Genomic DNA, 16471 nt, shown 5'->3' with positions numbered 1-16471 from the left:
GTTGGGGCAGTCGGTTCGACGTCAGAGCGCTGTACGTCAAACTGAAGTTTTTTTTGGTGTCGTAAGGGGTGTAAGAATATACCTTTTTTAGAGTGGATTAAAGACTTAATGTGAACGGGGACAGCAAGGAACTCTTTCCTCAACGCAGTGAGGACTCAGCCACCTCTCCGACCCTGTCTATCACAGCGAAAACAGTTGTAAACTGACCCGCTAACCAAAATGTTGTTATCGTGAACGGCTTCGTTGAGCCACGTTTCAGTCAGCGCGATCAGTGATCATGAGCATGAATCGATGAGTGAAGAAAGGGTGGAACTTTTGGGGAAAATGCTTCGTATATTAGTGCACAAGAAACAAACACTATGAGAGGCACAACGCTTCAATCGAGACGACAAGGCAGATGCTTGAGTCTGACGAATGGGTGGAGTGTATCATGCTGTAATAGGACGAGGAACAAGTACTGCAGCATTGGTAGGCCGAAGAACGAGCACAGCGGTATTGGTGTCAATGTCCTATAGAAAAAGGTCGTTGTTCACATAAACTTTGTTAAAAGCAACGCGAACGAGGTCACCGCCTTTCTCTATTGTTTTTTTTTAAAAACTGCAATAGTTTACGGCTTTTGTCGCGGACGGCCTTAGAGTCGTCACGCGTTATGCTAAATGGAGTGTTCTTTAGCTCAGTGAGCCCTTGACCTAACACCAATTCCACATTTTTGTCATTGTAAAATCTTTTCAATGATTGGTCGGTTCCTAACGGACGAGAAAGCGGCCAGACGGTGAGCTCTGACGACAGAAGAAATATATTTAGATGTTCTGCATTGTTGCGACAAAAAAAAATATAATCATTTTTTTTTAAGTGAGTTCGCGGAGTAAGGAGGGAAATTTTCAGTCGCCGATCTTTCATGCGAAGGTGGTTGACAGGTCAACAAGCAAAGCGCTGCTTGGCGTGTCCAATTCGGTGCGAGAACTGGTGCTGGTAATTCAAAATTCTATTTATGTGCACGTACATTCCGAGTGGCAGCGCGGCACGCTATGCCGTTAGCGAGAGCGTTGTCACGCAAAAAGCCGTTCAGCTCTAGTTAAAAGCAGACGAGCAAGGAACAAGATTTATTTTTGGGAGCTTGGTGCGATTGCATGTCGCGTGCGTTAAGAAGGAAAAAAAAGTAAACAAATGAGCATAATATATATAAGAGAATTTTCAACTCCTCTCCGCGTGTCGTTTCTTAATTGTAATGTGATTTAACAAGGAATGTGCCCGAAAATCGGACAGCTGTTAGCTTGAAACAGCCATGGAAAGGTTGTGACCTTGTGACGTGACGTGATGCCAAAGATGTGCCTCTCTAGGTTAACTCTGAAAACCCGATCTCGAGAATGTAAACCGTATTCAGATTCTCAGACCTCTCTCATCCTTTGAGCTCCCTCAGGCTTCGCCTTCAGCGAATTCTGGAGCCCGTTCTTGCTTTGTATAATGTTTGAAAATATTAATTCTAAAATAGGGAATTTGTATGGTTCTTTGTTTTCGTATAACTCTGAAACGAAACCAGCGGGTACTCACCAATAAATAATTGTTCACAATTCAGAGCCACCTCCAATCTTAGGAGCTGATTCAACGGAAGATTAACCAGTGCATTTCTTTTAATCAATAATCAGTCGACATTCTACTGTGTTATATCCAATGTGTTTCGTGGCAGAAAATCAAAGCTCCGTCCTGGCGACGCCGTGATCCCTAAATGCAAGGCAGCCAAGGGCAACCGAAAAGAAATATTATTTTTTAACACTCTGGTTGGGACACGCGTATCAAAAAGTTAATTTCACGCAAAAAGAAAAAAAAATATCATTACGCGGATCATTACTTTATAACCATGGAAGTTTTAAGCGCAAATTCTTTGAAAATAGGGATGGAGATGGTTTAAAATGTCTCCTCGATTCCAAAATAATATACAGACTTCTTTGTGAATATAACTGGGACTCTTTACTGGGACAAGAACATGTTGCAAAGTCAAAAAAAAGTCAAATTGGACGTTTGAGTGATTTATACAGCGTAAGGTTGGTCTGCCAGGTTTACACTGGTTTAACTGTAGATGAGCAATTTTGCCAGTGCAGTACAACTGCTAACCTGGTGTCTTTAACGTGCACCACGCAGTAGTGATACACGACCGCACGCCGGTACGATGCTTATCCAGACCGAAACGGGCAGGAGTGGGGCAGGGGTGGAAGACCATGTTGCAATTTACGACCTGATGGTGGATAGATTCAACCGCGCATACAGTGATTCTAAGAGAAATGCCAGGTTAAAACAACGAAGACAAGAAAATAACTGGATAAATTAAGACATTTTCGTACTCTGCTACGCAAAATATAAAGTATGGAACCGATGCAAACAACGCCCGAACGACATTCAATTACGAAGAGAATTCAGGGAAATGAGAAATAAGGGGACTGCAAAAGTGCGGTTAGCGAAGAGGAACTACAACAATATCGAGTTCCATCGATCAAAAGGAAACGTGAAAAAAAAATACGTGGGGAGTAGTTAATAAGATAATAGGGAAAAAAAGCGTGCATGACGTTATACGCAGACAATTTGGTGGAACTGATTTTGGCACCCTGAGTAATAAATTTAATCGCAGCTTCGTGAAAGAAATACACGATTTGCGGAGTGAAGCGCAAGAAACCGTAGAAGCCCCCGACAGCTTCACTAGTTCCCCAAACTCTGCCTATTGGCCGTCCATGACGGAGTAAGACCTGAGTGACATATTAAAAAGGATGCCACTCACGAAGCCAGAGGGATATGATCGGAGTATAATAAGAGATATATACCATAATTTTGCTAAAATAAAAAATAGCTTGCTTGACATATTAAATGGAATTATTGAAACTGGCAAAATACCCGATATGCTGAAGGTGGCATTAGTCCGTCCAATATAAAAAAAAAGGTAATCAAAAGTTGGTATCAAACTACAGTCCAATAGCATTTCTATAAGTTATATCCCAAATTATGGAAACGTTTGTGTCCAAAATTATGCGATCATTTTGGGAAAAAAATTTTCTTATTAAATAGCTGCCAGTATAACTTTAGACTCCACAAAATTACAACTCTCTTGTTCGAGGATTTTACTGGCTACATTCCAGAGAAAATAGAGAATAATCACGTCGTCCTGGCTCTTTTTCTTGACCTAAGAAAAGCGTTCGATGCAATTAATCACGGGTTGTTATTAAATAAATTAACAAATATGGGCAGCAGATGACCTTATCTTCTGTATTTTTTTTATTACTTCCATAACCGTACACAACGTGTACGGGTAGGAGGTAACATAAGTGAACCCTTGTCCGTTACTTCCGGCGCACCGCTCTTAGGTCCTCTGCTATTTAACATTTATATAAATGACTTAGATAAGGTGTCTTAGAATTCTCAGTTATACCAATATGCGGACGACACTGCAATTGTATTGGCCCAATAAAATTACGAAGATGCAGTTTTCATTTTCCAAGGTGATATAAACAAATTAGTAGACTGGTTCTCCTGGAATTATATATTTGTGAACAAGACCAAGACCAACTTAGTATGCTTCCGTACACATTAAGAAAGAGTGAACCTTATACGTCCTGTCTCTGCATTCTACCGACTATAATTCTTGCGACTGCTCTCCGCTCGTATATGCGACCGAAACAAAATATTTAGGACGAACTTTTGATGAATGCCTATCATGGAGTTCACACGTCGAAAATATAGTAAAGCGCCTACGAATGGCCTTAGCGTATATGTACGAACTAAAAAAAAATCTCTATAATATTTCACTTCACTTAGGAAAAGAGTGTACGAAGCATTGGGAGTCTCTCTCTGACGTTACGGAATCACTGTGAATGGAACCTGTTTTGCTGACCGGAAGAAAAAATTAAATAGACTGATAGATAAAATTGCAAATAGTATTGCCTATGGCTCAAAATTTGGAACTCTTGATAGGCGTGAAAAATTGTCCTCTCTACAAATATTGCAGGTAGAAGAATTAAGGAAATATGTAGTTTTAATGAAGTAAAGGGTGTCACAAAAAAAATTTACACGGTCTTTTTTACCACAAAAATGAACTAGGCCTCGCTGAACGCTCATTCTGCGCCCAAAAGTAGATCTAGAGGTCACAACCAGATGCCAAAGTTTCAGCCCGATCTGATAACTTACAAAAGTTATAAGTGATTTTCTGAAAATTTCAATGGTAAAATGGTTGTCGACGGAGTTTTCAAACACATGGGGTTCTATGGAACCAGGAACCGAAAACGAGCAAAAATGAGATCCATCTTCCCATTGAAATTTTCAGAAAATCAATTATAACTTTTGATTAAGTTATCAGATCGGGCTGAAACTTTGGCATCTGGTTGTGACCTCTAGCGCTACCTTTGGGCGGAGAATAAGCGTTCGGCGATGCCTAGTTTATTTTTGCGGTAAAAAAAGACGGTGTAAATTTTCTTTTGTGACACCCTGTATTATTATATCAACGATTTCAAGCATAGAGTCAACAGACAAAAACATCTGAGACATTCTGAAACCTTTTCCATTCCTATGGTATACTCAAATTACGGGAGTCGTTTAAGAAAATATTATATTCCACTCTACTTCAATAAACTTCGGGAAGAATTGTACGACCTGCCGTCTCTGAAAGACGCGAAACATACATTAAAGGACTGGTGCTCTCGTCATGTTTAGGCGTATAGACCTTTTCACCCTCCGCCGCATGGGCGCTGCCATCTTGGAATCACGTGATGCGGCCGCCATTAGGTTGCTTCAACTTGTTGCTCCGCTCTCCCGTCCGCGCCTTGGCGGATGCATTGAATTCGTGTTTTTCGTCGCGTTTCACCGCGTCTCTTGCAAGTTGCCTTACTCCGTAAAGTGTCTTCCATGCAATTGCATTACATCATTATGCGCACAACTTTTGTAGTTGATTTTGTAACACGTTTTGAATATTTTTCACCGTCGGCGTGCGGGGTACGTGTGAAAAGGTTTTATAGGAACAGGAATCAGCGTTAGCACTTGCGCACATTGAATGACTTGAAGGGAGCCTCCAGGGTTCAAATACCAATAACTTATGAGAACTGAGGTTTGGTTACTAATAAGGCTGGAACATTTGCAATAGGAAGCCCAATGTTATTATATATATGAGTGCGCATTGGTGTCAAGGAAGAAAGCAAAAACACTCAGCGTAATTAGCCACGTGTTTTTCCTGAAAACATGGTGTTTTGTAGTTCCAACAGATCGAAAACAGTTTCTTTTGATTACACTAGGGAACTAGTGGACAAGGCGCCGGAACAAACATTTAGTTTGAATTATTTTTTTATGCTAGAAGTAATGGTACCTTAACATTAGGCAACTTGTTTGTTCGCAATATCACACCTATATCTGTTTTACGTTCTTAATCGCGTGTGTGATATAAGCCTTCGCTTTATCGGTTTATTTATGAATTCCACGGAATTGTATATCGTGTTTGATCCCATGTCCATAGTTTTTCAGTTGCTTAAAGGGCAACTCCGCTCAATTCCGAAAAATTTAGGCTTCCATGTGATTCACATTCACAAAGTAATACTCAACAACTCTACGTCTTCGGATTCGCGAAATGTGGAATAATATTTGTGTAATCCTAATTTAAACGTCAGCAGATACCGAAACCGAAACTTCGGTTGCGTCAGGCAACATCGGTCTCGGGTCGTCAAAGGCATGCGCGTCACGTCGAACCACGTGGTCTTGTGACGTTCGGGAGGGAGCGAGAAACAGAACAAACGACGCAAGCAGGTTTTTTTTTTTTTTTTTTTTTTTTTTTTTTTTTTTTTTTTTATCGGACGCGGGAAGGTCGCTTCGCGTGGCGTGGACGGTGATGGCCTGGGTGAGAGGGGGAAGGGAAAAGACGAAAGAGAAGGGGGGGGGGGGAGTAGCGCATCCGTGTTACGGTGATCACGTGAACGCCCGGTCAGCCAACACCGGGAGGAGAAACTCATGACGTCATCGTTGCATTTCGCTCTGAGAAATAAAAACAAGCAAAACGTGAGAATGACGTACATGCCTCTGACGTAGTGGCTCAACGTTGGCCGCTCCAACTCCGTGGCATTGACTGCGCTGATGATTGCGCCTCGCGCCGCACGCTGGAGTTGGCAGATTTCGGCGACTTGGCTCGCTTGAAGGTTTGCCGGCCAGTTTATTAAATAAATAAACGGAATTAGATCGTAATATTTGACGTGGGGTCTTCCTATATGGTACTGAAGAGGGCTACATAGTTTTCTAAATATCAAAAATGAAGCGGAGTTGCCCTTTAAGTCATTTTTTAATATAACCATGCAGTTTCAATTAATTTATTTCAACACAAATATTTGAACTCCCCGCGTAAGAAACTGTCACAAACAGCTTGATAGTGCCTATGATTCATAAAATGTGACGCCGAAAAGAATCCTTCTGCATGAAAATCACCCGAGTGCAGCCGGTTGTCGACTTCGAATAGGGAGTTACTTTCAGTAGATGGCGACGTCAAAATGCGCAAAGCGCATCGTTTGGAATCAGTGAACAGCTTTCTACAAAGGTCCATTGAGTGGCGCCTGGCTTATCGGAGATCATTTCTTTAGCGCTCTTCAATTTCATTCGGCAAATTTTACGGAAGATGGATATCAGACTTTATTTGAAGTCTGGCATTCACTTTTCTTACCATTCTCATACCTTGAGAACGTCGTAAGCAAATGTCCATATAACAAAACGTTTATTTCATAAGGTCAATATTTTGAAATGCTGTAAATGAGTACTTTAGTTAAAGAAATTTTCTAGTCAGCCTAGGCTGGTCTATCAAAATATTTCTCGAGCGCTTAATTTCTTTAAATAAAACAGGCCGAGACAATATCACGTTTTAATATTATCTACGTGATTATATTAAACCTTTCTAGTTATTATAAATGACGTTTCCAGTCTCGAAGTTAGAAAAGGTTGGTGTACGGAAATCAAACATCGAACAGTAAACTTGTCAGTTCGTCTGTTCTTGGTGATTCAGCAGATTGTTAATCATGTTGTCGACCTGATTTTTCACTAAGCACTCATGCAATATAGTCTGTTGCAATATAAGATGATCAGTTAAATATATGACTTGAGCGCGAGCTATCTACCTTTTGTACCGCTCGGTGCACGCACAGCCAAAGCACGGCGGCAGGCAACGAGCGCACGCTGCAGGCGGAGCTTGTCCTGCTCTTTATTTTTTTTTCTTCTTGAAATTAGTGTCCGCGGGTACGGCCGTGGACAATAGTAATCCTCCCTGTGCATCAGCGCAGTTGTTTCACCGCCGAACCTGACCGAAATTAATGATGGACGGAATCAGGCGCATTAGTAAAAAAATATCGCAATTTAGGTTCGAAACCACTTCGTGGTTCGCCAAGTGGCTCCATACTATTGTTTCATTCGCTGTGTGCTACTAGAAAGAAATTCATATCGCAAAATTAATCGAAAGTGGCATGAAACAGCATCACAATCGCGTGTACGTTGAAACCGAAACCGACCAAATTGAAGCAACCTAATGGCGCCGAGTGCGTCAGCGCCCTCTACCCGCCGGTCAGGCAACTACTGAAATGAAAAGGTCTATACACACTGTTCCCTCTTTTTCTGTCCAATTCGCCTGTGCTAATAATGTATAGCCTGTTCTTGGCTAAAATGTTTGTGTCATCATTGTTTTAATTATTTTGAGCACACTGTTCGGTTGTCACAGTCCCGCAAACAAGCGCTCGCGCGATTATGCGGGCCTTCGATTAAAATGATGTACAAGAATTGCTCAATAAACGATTTATTGTTATTATTATTATTATACGTCCGACTGCTGCACGCTGGTACAATGGTCATCTAGATTAAGAATGGCGGGACACTCTATCCTTGGGTTGTTCTGCGCGGTTTTTCGCTCTACACGCTCCGTGCAAGTTGTCGACGAACCAGTGTTGCAAACATTGTTGCCATATATACCTCCGCTGTTTTTCTGTCGGCTATGTTCTTGCACGGCGACATTTCTCGTCAGGGCTCAGCAGAGACGCCGATGACCAGCTTCAAACGCATAAGGTGTGCTGGTCAGACGAGTTCATAGCTAGCCAGTGTAGCCGCACAAGCGTCAAAGTTAGGTTAGGTGTTCTGAATTTTAACTTAAAAGGCAAAAAAATATGGGCAGAATTTTTATCAGGAGTTTTCTTGCTTTGGTGCACGTAGCTTGGAAGATAAATCGCAAAAACACAATCGACAGCTTTGACGGCAGATATTAGATTCACAGTATTCAAAGTAAATTCAGCTAGTTTAACAGGATAATTTTAAAAATAAAAAGTAAAAAAAAAATGAAGGCCCTCTTTAAACCCTGGGACTCACTTTATCTTTCCCCTTAGTTTCTGCACTGTCAAGCTCAAATGAGCAATAAAAAGCCAACTCGCGTCCTCGCCGTTTGAACAGTTTTTCCCTTCCCACTTGAATGTACAGCAAGAAGGATTGGTTTCCCTGCACGTCCCGTTTGCTTTGGCACAACATTCTTCGGCCTTACTTACCAGTTTAGGTCAAGCAGGCATATACCATGTTAAGCGTACCAAAGTTATTTCGAAAAAGTATTTAAAAAAAGATCAAATACTTCCTGTTTTATTTGCATTTATTTTGTATAATTGCAAACCCATAATAAAATAAAATTTGTCACACTATATTGTATTTGTAACTTAGTTAATACAATTTTGCATGTATTTGGCCCATCCATGCTGTCTTGTAACGAAACAATTAGTAGCTGCTTACTAAAAGCAGCGTTCGAAATGTTTTGCTTTTGTAATGTTCCAACTACAAATAAGATTTAGTATATATATATATATCAGGCACGTATGGGGGCCCGCCCCCCCCCCCCCCCCCCCCCGAAACAAAATCCTGGTTACTTGCCTGATATATATATATATATATATATATATATTGTTACAGGCTCACGGGAGTCAACTTCAGTTCCGGCTGACGGAATACCATTTAACGTTCCCTAGGGCACCATTCTACTCCTCGTCCTCCTCTTTGTCGGCCTCTAACACTCAACCCCGCCCTCGTAAAAGTTGTCACAGCACAAAAATCAATTAATCGGCCCTTTGGTTCCCACAATTCACTGACCCGGAGAAGAAGGAGGAGCACTTGTGCGTGGGATGTACATTTTCAGGTGATGCACATGCGCTGAAAATGTCTTGGTCTTCCGTGAAGTTCCCCAATCTCGAACTTCATAGGTTAGTGATCCAATTTTCTTAGTGACTTCACAGGGACCCCTATACCTAGGCAGAAGCTTCTGTGCTCGACCTTTCAGTTAAAGTTGTTCCTCCCGGTGGTGTGGGAGGCAGGTTCCGCTTCGATGGTCTGGAGCGTGGTGGCACGAACGTCGCTGAGTGACGGGTCGACTCACTGCTTGTAGAGTACTATGTGCATTTATTTACACTCTAGTTACAAGTCCCAACTTGGGAAACCATCCTGCCTCGTCTAAAGTCTCGACCCCCGTCTCCAATTTCTCTCCATCAAATCCAAAGTCCGAATCCCTCAAAATCCTCTCCGCGCTCTTTTTGTAGGTCCGTAGGGGCCTCCTTTCCCCTCAGGAACCGACCAATCCCTTCAAATTCCGCCACTCGCACGTGGTACACTGTTCTCCAATGGTCGGCGAGCTGTCATCCTGGCGCCCTAACGGTCAAACCTAAATTCCTCGTAGAGTTGTTCTCTGCAATTTTCCCAGCCTGACTGGCGCCAACCGCTAAGTTATTGCATCGGGCAAAAAGCGACAATTTTATACAAAGCGGCAAAACCCTCTGCATACACGCACATTCGGCTATAAGCCACAAGCATCTTCCAGCGCGGGCTCTTTCGGTCCCGGTCCGAGCAGACCCCCGAAACCCGAGACGCTTCTTAACGACCGGCGGGGGGACCGCTCCCGCGTCGCGGCCGCTCTGGCCCCGCCGACCCAAACGTAGAAAGCTAAAAAAACACAATGCCGACGCAACTCTGGAAAGATAAACTTTCCTAACCAAAAGAAAACACCTTAATTAATAAGCATGACTCCTAAATACTTAACTCCTCCCCACCAAGACTGTTGCGTTGACACTTGATGTAAGCGCAACATAAATTCCTTCCCCGAATATCGCACTGGCAAATATTCGAACCAACTACTTGGCCCACAGTTAACCAAAAGCAACAACGTCAACATCACGCTCTAAAAGTTCACCAACTGATCATCCGTAAATGTGAACACAATCAAACGGCACCGATAAAAATAAGAAAATGGTTACAATTCCAAAACCAGAAACACTAAAACGGCTGCCGCAGGCAAAACATCCGGGCACAGACCACAATGGGTGCACAAATAAAAAAAGAATTGTCATGATAGCTGTCACATTCGAAGTCAAACTGCCACCAACGATCACACACAAGTTGGACCCACTCCTGTACATTCCAGGGTCCCGCAAAATCAGTGGTGGGAGCTTCTCAAAACTATATAATCGTCATGTCCTAACCTTGCTTGTCTAGCCTCGACAGGCTTGCCAACACTATAGCTACGAAACACGTTTCAAATACGTGCGGACGCTCGAACTTCTCCGCAGAGAATAAAAACCGAACACAAAAAAATATATATTTCGTAGAATATAATATACCGAGGGGCCAACCGAAGGCCAAAAGAACAATGAACCAGGGGGGCCGTGACATAAATGTAGACTAAAAGTGAAATAAAAGCCTAGTAGCCTGGCTAGCTACCCCCCTAATCGTGGCCGTTTGGTCGTCCATCTCGTCGCCGTTAAAGACGTTCTGAGGACTACCTGGGGCGGCTCGCAGTCAGTCGCTTCCGCAACACCCGCCGATCCCGAGCCCAAACCTGAAGTCTGCTGTTCACGCGTGCGAGCTCTGGGCACCGACCGGTGTGGCTTCCTCGTCTCCTCCGTGTTCATTTGGCGCTTGCCGCCCCCGCAGCACTTTGCGTCCAGACTCCCCCTTCTGGAGTAGCGCGACGCAACCTTGTCCCTGGGCGTCGCCCTGCGATGCACCACCGGCCTGACCTTCGGCGACGGCACGGCCCTGGTCCCGAAGTCGGCGCCTCTCCGCAGTCGGAGCTTCCGTCTCGACGCCTGGATCGGAGGAATCAAGGCTCTCTTCGCCGTCCTCTCGCCGTCGTTCACATCCTCTGCATGACCGTCCTTGTCGTAGCCCGGAGCCGATGCAGGGTCGGACCCGGAGTCCTTGTTGACCGCCGACTCCGACCTGGCGATGCGCTTCTTGCGCAGCCGTTTCCTTCCAGCCTGGGACGGCCCTTGCCTGCCCAGTGCTGCGGTGACTGGTGCGCCGGGGTTCCCTGGATCCCGGCGCTCGATGTCGGCAACCGGGTTCGTCCCCTCGTCGCCGCCGTCACCATCGCTCCCGCTCTCGCTCTCGCCTCCTTGCGTCACCGGATCACCGGCGGGTGCATCTGCCTCGTCCGCGTCAGCTCTCCTATTAACGGGCTTCACCTCGCGGCCGCCGCAGTCATCGCCGTATGCGTTCTCCTCGCGGTCTTCTTCCGGATTTTCAAGCTTCTGCCGCTCGTTCAAGATTTCGGGTAACCCGTCGTCGTCGCCCGTTTTCCCGGTGGGCTTCTGGTGCCCCTTGCCCGTCCGGACCGCCGGCTCGACCTCGATGTCGCCGCAGTCATCGCTGTTCGCGTCTATCTTCTCGGTGGGTTTGGAGTGTCCGTTGTCAGTTTTGACAACCGCATCGGATGCGCCGCCCGCTCCGACCCGGCCCTCGTCTTTCCTACCGCGGCGCGACTTCTCTTCTGCCTGCTTCAGATTAAATTGGGCGATCTCGAGCCTGGCTTTTAGAGCTGCAATTTTTAGCTCAAACGCGTTGTCGCCCTCACTCCCTTCGCCGCTGTCACCATCGCTCACGCTTTCGCAGCGGGCTTCGATGTTCACCTGTTCGGGGCATGTCGTCCACGGCAGCAGGATACTTTCCCACTCCACTAGGTGTTGTTCGCCCGTCTTGACGACCACCTCGAATTTTCCGTTCGCTCCAACCTGGCCCTCATCTTTCCCACCGCGGCGCCAATTCTCCTCGTCCTGATTAGCGTAAAATTTGGCTATCTCGAGTTTGAGTCTTAAAGATGCAATTTTTAGCTGGAGAGCGTTCTCCCTTTCACTCCCTCCCCCTTTTGATACGTCATCCAACATCGCCGGGCTCTTATCACCGTTCTAACTCATTGTACGTCGAGCTCTTTTAGTCATCGACCGCGACACCACTGACATGCGAAACCCGGAGGAAACAGAAATGAGTCCTACCTGTGTCAGTGCGCCGCTCCTGAGGCGATGCCTCTCCGGTGTCGCTGGACGTCACCCACCGGAGTCGGTCTTGGGTTCGGGCCCGGCTGGTCCGCTCTTCCGGTCGCAACACCACGCAACCTCTCACGTAGACGACGCTGCGTCGTCGCTGCACTTTGGACCGCCGCACACGAAGCTTCTCGCGTAGATGTTGCTCCGTCCGATCCTTCTCTTCGGGTCGAAACCCACGAGGCCTCTCACAGGGATGTCGCCTCGTCCCCTTCGGGTCGAAACCCACAAGGCCTCTCACGAGGATGTCGCCTTGTTCTCTTCGGGTCGAAACCCACGAGGCCTCTCACAGGGATGTCGCCTCGTCCACTTCGGGTCAAAACCCGCCAAGACCTCTCACGGGGATGTCGTCCTGCTCACTTCGGGCCGGAGCCCACGAGGCTTCTCACGTGGATGTTGCCTCGTCCACCATTGACGTCGGGTCGAAACCCCCAAGACCTCTCACGGGGATGTCGTCCTGGTCACTTCGGGCCGGAGCCCACGAGGCTTCTCACAGGGATGCTGCCTCGTCCGCCGTTGAGCCGAGCTCACGTCCTTGCCCGCAGGTCGCCGCCACGTCGTCTCACCGGAAATCGCGCCACCATCCTGTCGACTGCGCCAGTTAAAGTTGTTCCTCCCGGTGGTGTGGGAGGCAGGTTCCGCTTCGATGGTCTGGAGCGTGGTGGCACGAACGTCGCTGAGTGACGGGTCGACTCACTGCTTGTAGAGTACTATGTGCATTTATTTACGCTCTAGTTACAAGTCCCAACTTGGGAAACCATCCTGCCTCGTCTAAAGTCTCGACCCCCGTCTCCAATTTCTCTCCATCAAATCCAAAGTCCGAATCCCTCAAAATCCTCTCCGCGCTCTTTTTGTAGGTCCGTAGGGGCCTCCTTTCCCCTCAGGAACCGACCAATCTCTTCAAATTCCGCCACTCGCACGTGGTACACTGTTCTCCAATGGTCGGCGAGCTGTCATCCTGGCGCCCTAACGGTCAAACCTAAATTCCTCGTAGAGTTGTTCTCTGCAATTTTCCCAGCCTGACTGGCGCCAACCGCTAAGTTATTGCATCGGGCAAAAAGCGACAATTTTATACAAAGCGGCAAAACCCTCTGCATACACGCACATTCGGCTATAAGCCACAAGCATCTTCCAGCGCGGGCTCTTTCGGTCCCGGTCCGAGCAGACCCCCGAAACCCGAGACGCTTCTTAACGACCGGCGGGGGGACCGCTCCCGCGTCGCGGCCGCTCTGGCCCCGCCGACCCAAACGTAGAAAGCTAAAAAAACACAATGCCGACGCAACTCTGGAAAGATAAACTTTCCTAACCAAAAGAAAACACCTTAATTAATAAGCATGACTCCTAAATACTTAACTCTTTCTTTCGCTGTTCTCGCCGAACCAGGACCAAGTCACCCGGAGATAGACATGGTGTTGAGCCAGGAGCGCCGTATCGAGATGTTGCACGCTGTTGGGAATGTAATATAGCCATTCTTGCTCGTTCCCGAGCGTCATCTAGACGGTGCTGAAAGTTGTTGTCAGCAAAATCGTCTCCCCTATTCCGCCACGTTACAGATGATGAGCATTCTTGAGGAAGCACCGCCGTTCTAGCATGAACCAGTTGAAATGGTGTGTAAGTGGTGCTTGACTGCTTCACGGTAGTCATCGTGAACGTGGCAAAAGGAACAAAAGTGTCCCAATCAGTGTGTTTGACATTTACGTACGAATAAAGAATTCCAGCAATTGTTCTCTTAGCTCGCTCAACCAACCCGTTCGTCTGCGGTCGGTATGGAGCTGCTTTAGCATGAGTTATGCCTTGAGAGGCTAGCTCTTCTGAAAACACGGCAGAGGTAAAAGCTGTACCTCGATCAGTTTTGATCATCCGTGGCACTCCGTGTCGCAGGAGAAGCTGGGTTCTAAGGAACCGCACGACTTCTTCGGTTGAGGTACTGGCCACGGGGCATAACTCTACCCATTTGGTAAGATGATCTACCGCCACTAGAATGAAGCGGTTGCCGTCTGATTGATGTATGTGGAAAAGGCCCGAGATGGTCGATTCCCCACACCTCGAATGGAGCCTCAGGTGGTGGTATGGGGTGAAGTTCACATGGCTTGCTTGTATTTGGTGACTTGCGTTGCTGACATTGTGGGCAAGAGGCTACGTAGCTTGCCACGTCCTTTCGAAGCCTGGACCACCAGTACCTTTCTAATATCTTCTGGAAAGTTCTGTCACGGCCTAGATGCCCCGCCGTAGGGTCGTCGTGACAAAGATGCAGTACCGCTCCGCGTAGTGAAGAAGGGACAACTGGCACCCAATGTTTAGTGCTGGAACTGCGATGGCAAAGTAACCCGGCACGAACCTGGCACGCTTTACGTAGGCGATTAGTCGTGGGTGGTACGTCAGTCGTTTGAAGTCGAGACACGATGTCCTGGATTTCACAATATTGTTCCTGGCCTGCGTTCAAATTAAATGTAGACGCACAAAACACAAAAGCAAGCATCGTGGTCAGGAGAATCCGGCATGTCCTTCATCGAATGACGAGATAGAAAGTCTGCATCATGGTGTTCTTTGCCACTCCGATGAACAATTGTGAAGTTATGTTCTTGTAGTAAAATCGACCATCGAGCTAATTTGGCCGTTAGATCTTTTTTTACTTTGGAGCCATGTCAAGGCTGAGTTACCGGTCACAACAGTGAAGTGTCGCCCGTAGAGATATGGCCGGAAGTGTTGCACTGACCAGACTAGTGCAAGACACTCAAGTTCTGAAGAATGATACCGCTGTTCTGCGTCCGTTAGACGGCGACTTGCGTATGAAACAACACGTTGCGTGGCGTCGTCATCTTGTTGCAACAAAACAGCACCGAGTCCCTCTCCACTCGCATCTGTGTGGAGATAGGTCGCCTTAGCAAGGTCAAAGTGGGCGAGAATCGGGGCACTCAACAAAGCACTCTTCAGGTCTTCAAAGGAAGCTTGTTCCTCTGCTGTCCATCGCCAGGGTACATTTTTGCGTAGCAGACGGGTCATTGGAGCCGCACGGCGCGCATAGTCAGAAAGGAATTGGCGGAAATATGATGCGAATCCCTGGAAACTTTTTATTTCCTTTAAGGATGTTGGAACAGGATACTCTGCAAAAGCTTGAAGCTTGACAGGGTCTGGTGTAACACCTCTTTTCGATACAACGTGTCCAAGGTAGGTTACCTCTTTATACCCAAAGTAACACTTTTCCGGTTTCAGGCACAAATTGGCAGAGGAGAGCGCATCCAATACTGATGTGAGCCTTTGGAGGTGTTCATCAAATGTGCTTCCATAGACAATTATGTCATCTAGGTATACGAGTGCCATGGTCTACTTCAGGTGGCCTAGCACCCTGTCCATTAATCTCTGAAATGTTGCAGGTGCATTATTCAGCCCAAAAGGCATTCTTGTAAACTGGTAGAGTCCATCAGATGTTACAAACGCAGATTTTTTTGCATCCCTGGGGTCCAGCGCAACCTGCCAGTATCCTGATAGGAGATCCAAGGTGGTGAAATATTCTGATCCCTGTAGTCGATCCAGGGTATCATCCAAGCGAGGTAGGGGGTACACATCCTGTTTCGTAAGGCTGTTGATTTTTCTATAGTCAACACAAAATCGGATTGCACCATCTTTTTTTTCGGACGAGCACCACTGGAGAGGACCATGGACTTGATGAAGGAACGACCACCCCTTGTTGAATCATGTCTTTAACTTGCGTTTGAATGTTCGGATGTAGCAAACCTACGCTGTGACTGGTGAGTAGGTCGGCTGTCCCCAGTGTTGATGGAATGCTTGACTAAAGACGTGCAGCCGAGTTCATTTGGAGAAAGTGCGATGCAGCTACGATGACGTTGAAGGAGCTGTCGGAAGTGCTGTCATCTGTTCTGCGTCAAGGTCAGGATTAACATTAAAATTTTCCCATGGAAGACTGGGTATGTCTGCCTGTGAGTTGAATTCAAGTGCGACTGTATTCACCTGCACTTGAGGGCAGGAGGGCTGGGCGGTTCCGACTTGTTCCTCGGGTTTTAGCGTGATGTCGTTCAATCCAATATTTACAGCCAAGATGACGAAGTTTCCCTGCAGAGAAGATGCCAAAGTGTGGTGGGAGACAAACTCGTGTCCAGGTTTAGCTTGAAGGAGAGGTT

Source organism: Ixodes scapularis, unplaced genomic scaffold (assembly GCF_016920785.2).
Source record: "Ixodes scapularis isolate PalLabHiFi unplaced genomic scaffold, ASM1692078v2 PGA_scaffold0__279_contigs__length_252992795, whole genome shotgun sequence".
Lineage (NCBI taxonomy): Eukaryota > Metazoa > Arthropoda > Arachnida > Ixodida > Ixodidae > Ixodes > Ixodes scapularis.
This window is presented reverse-complemented; position numbering follows the sequence as displayed.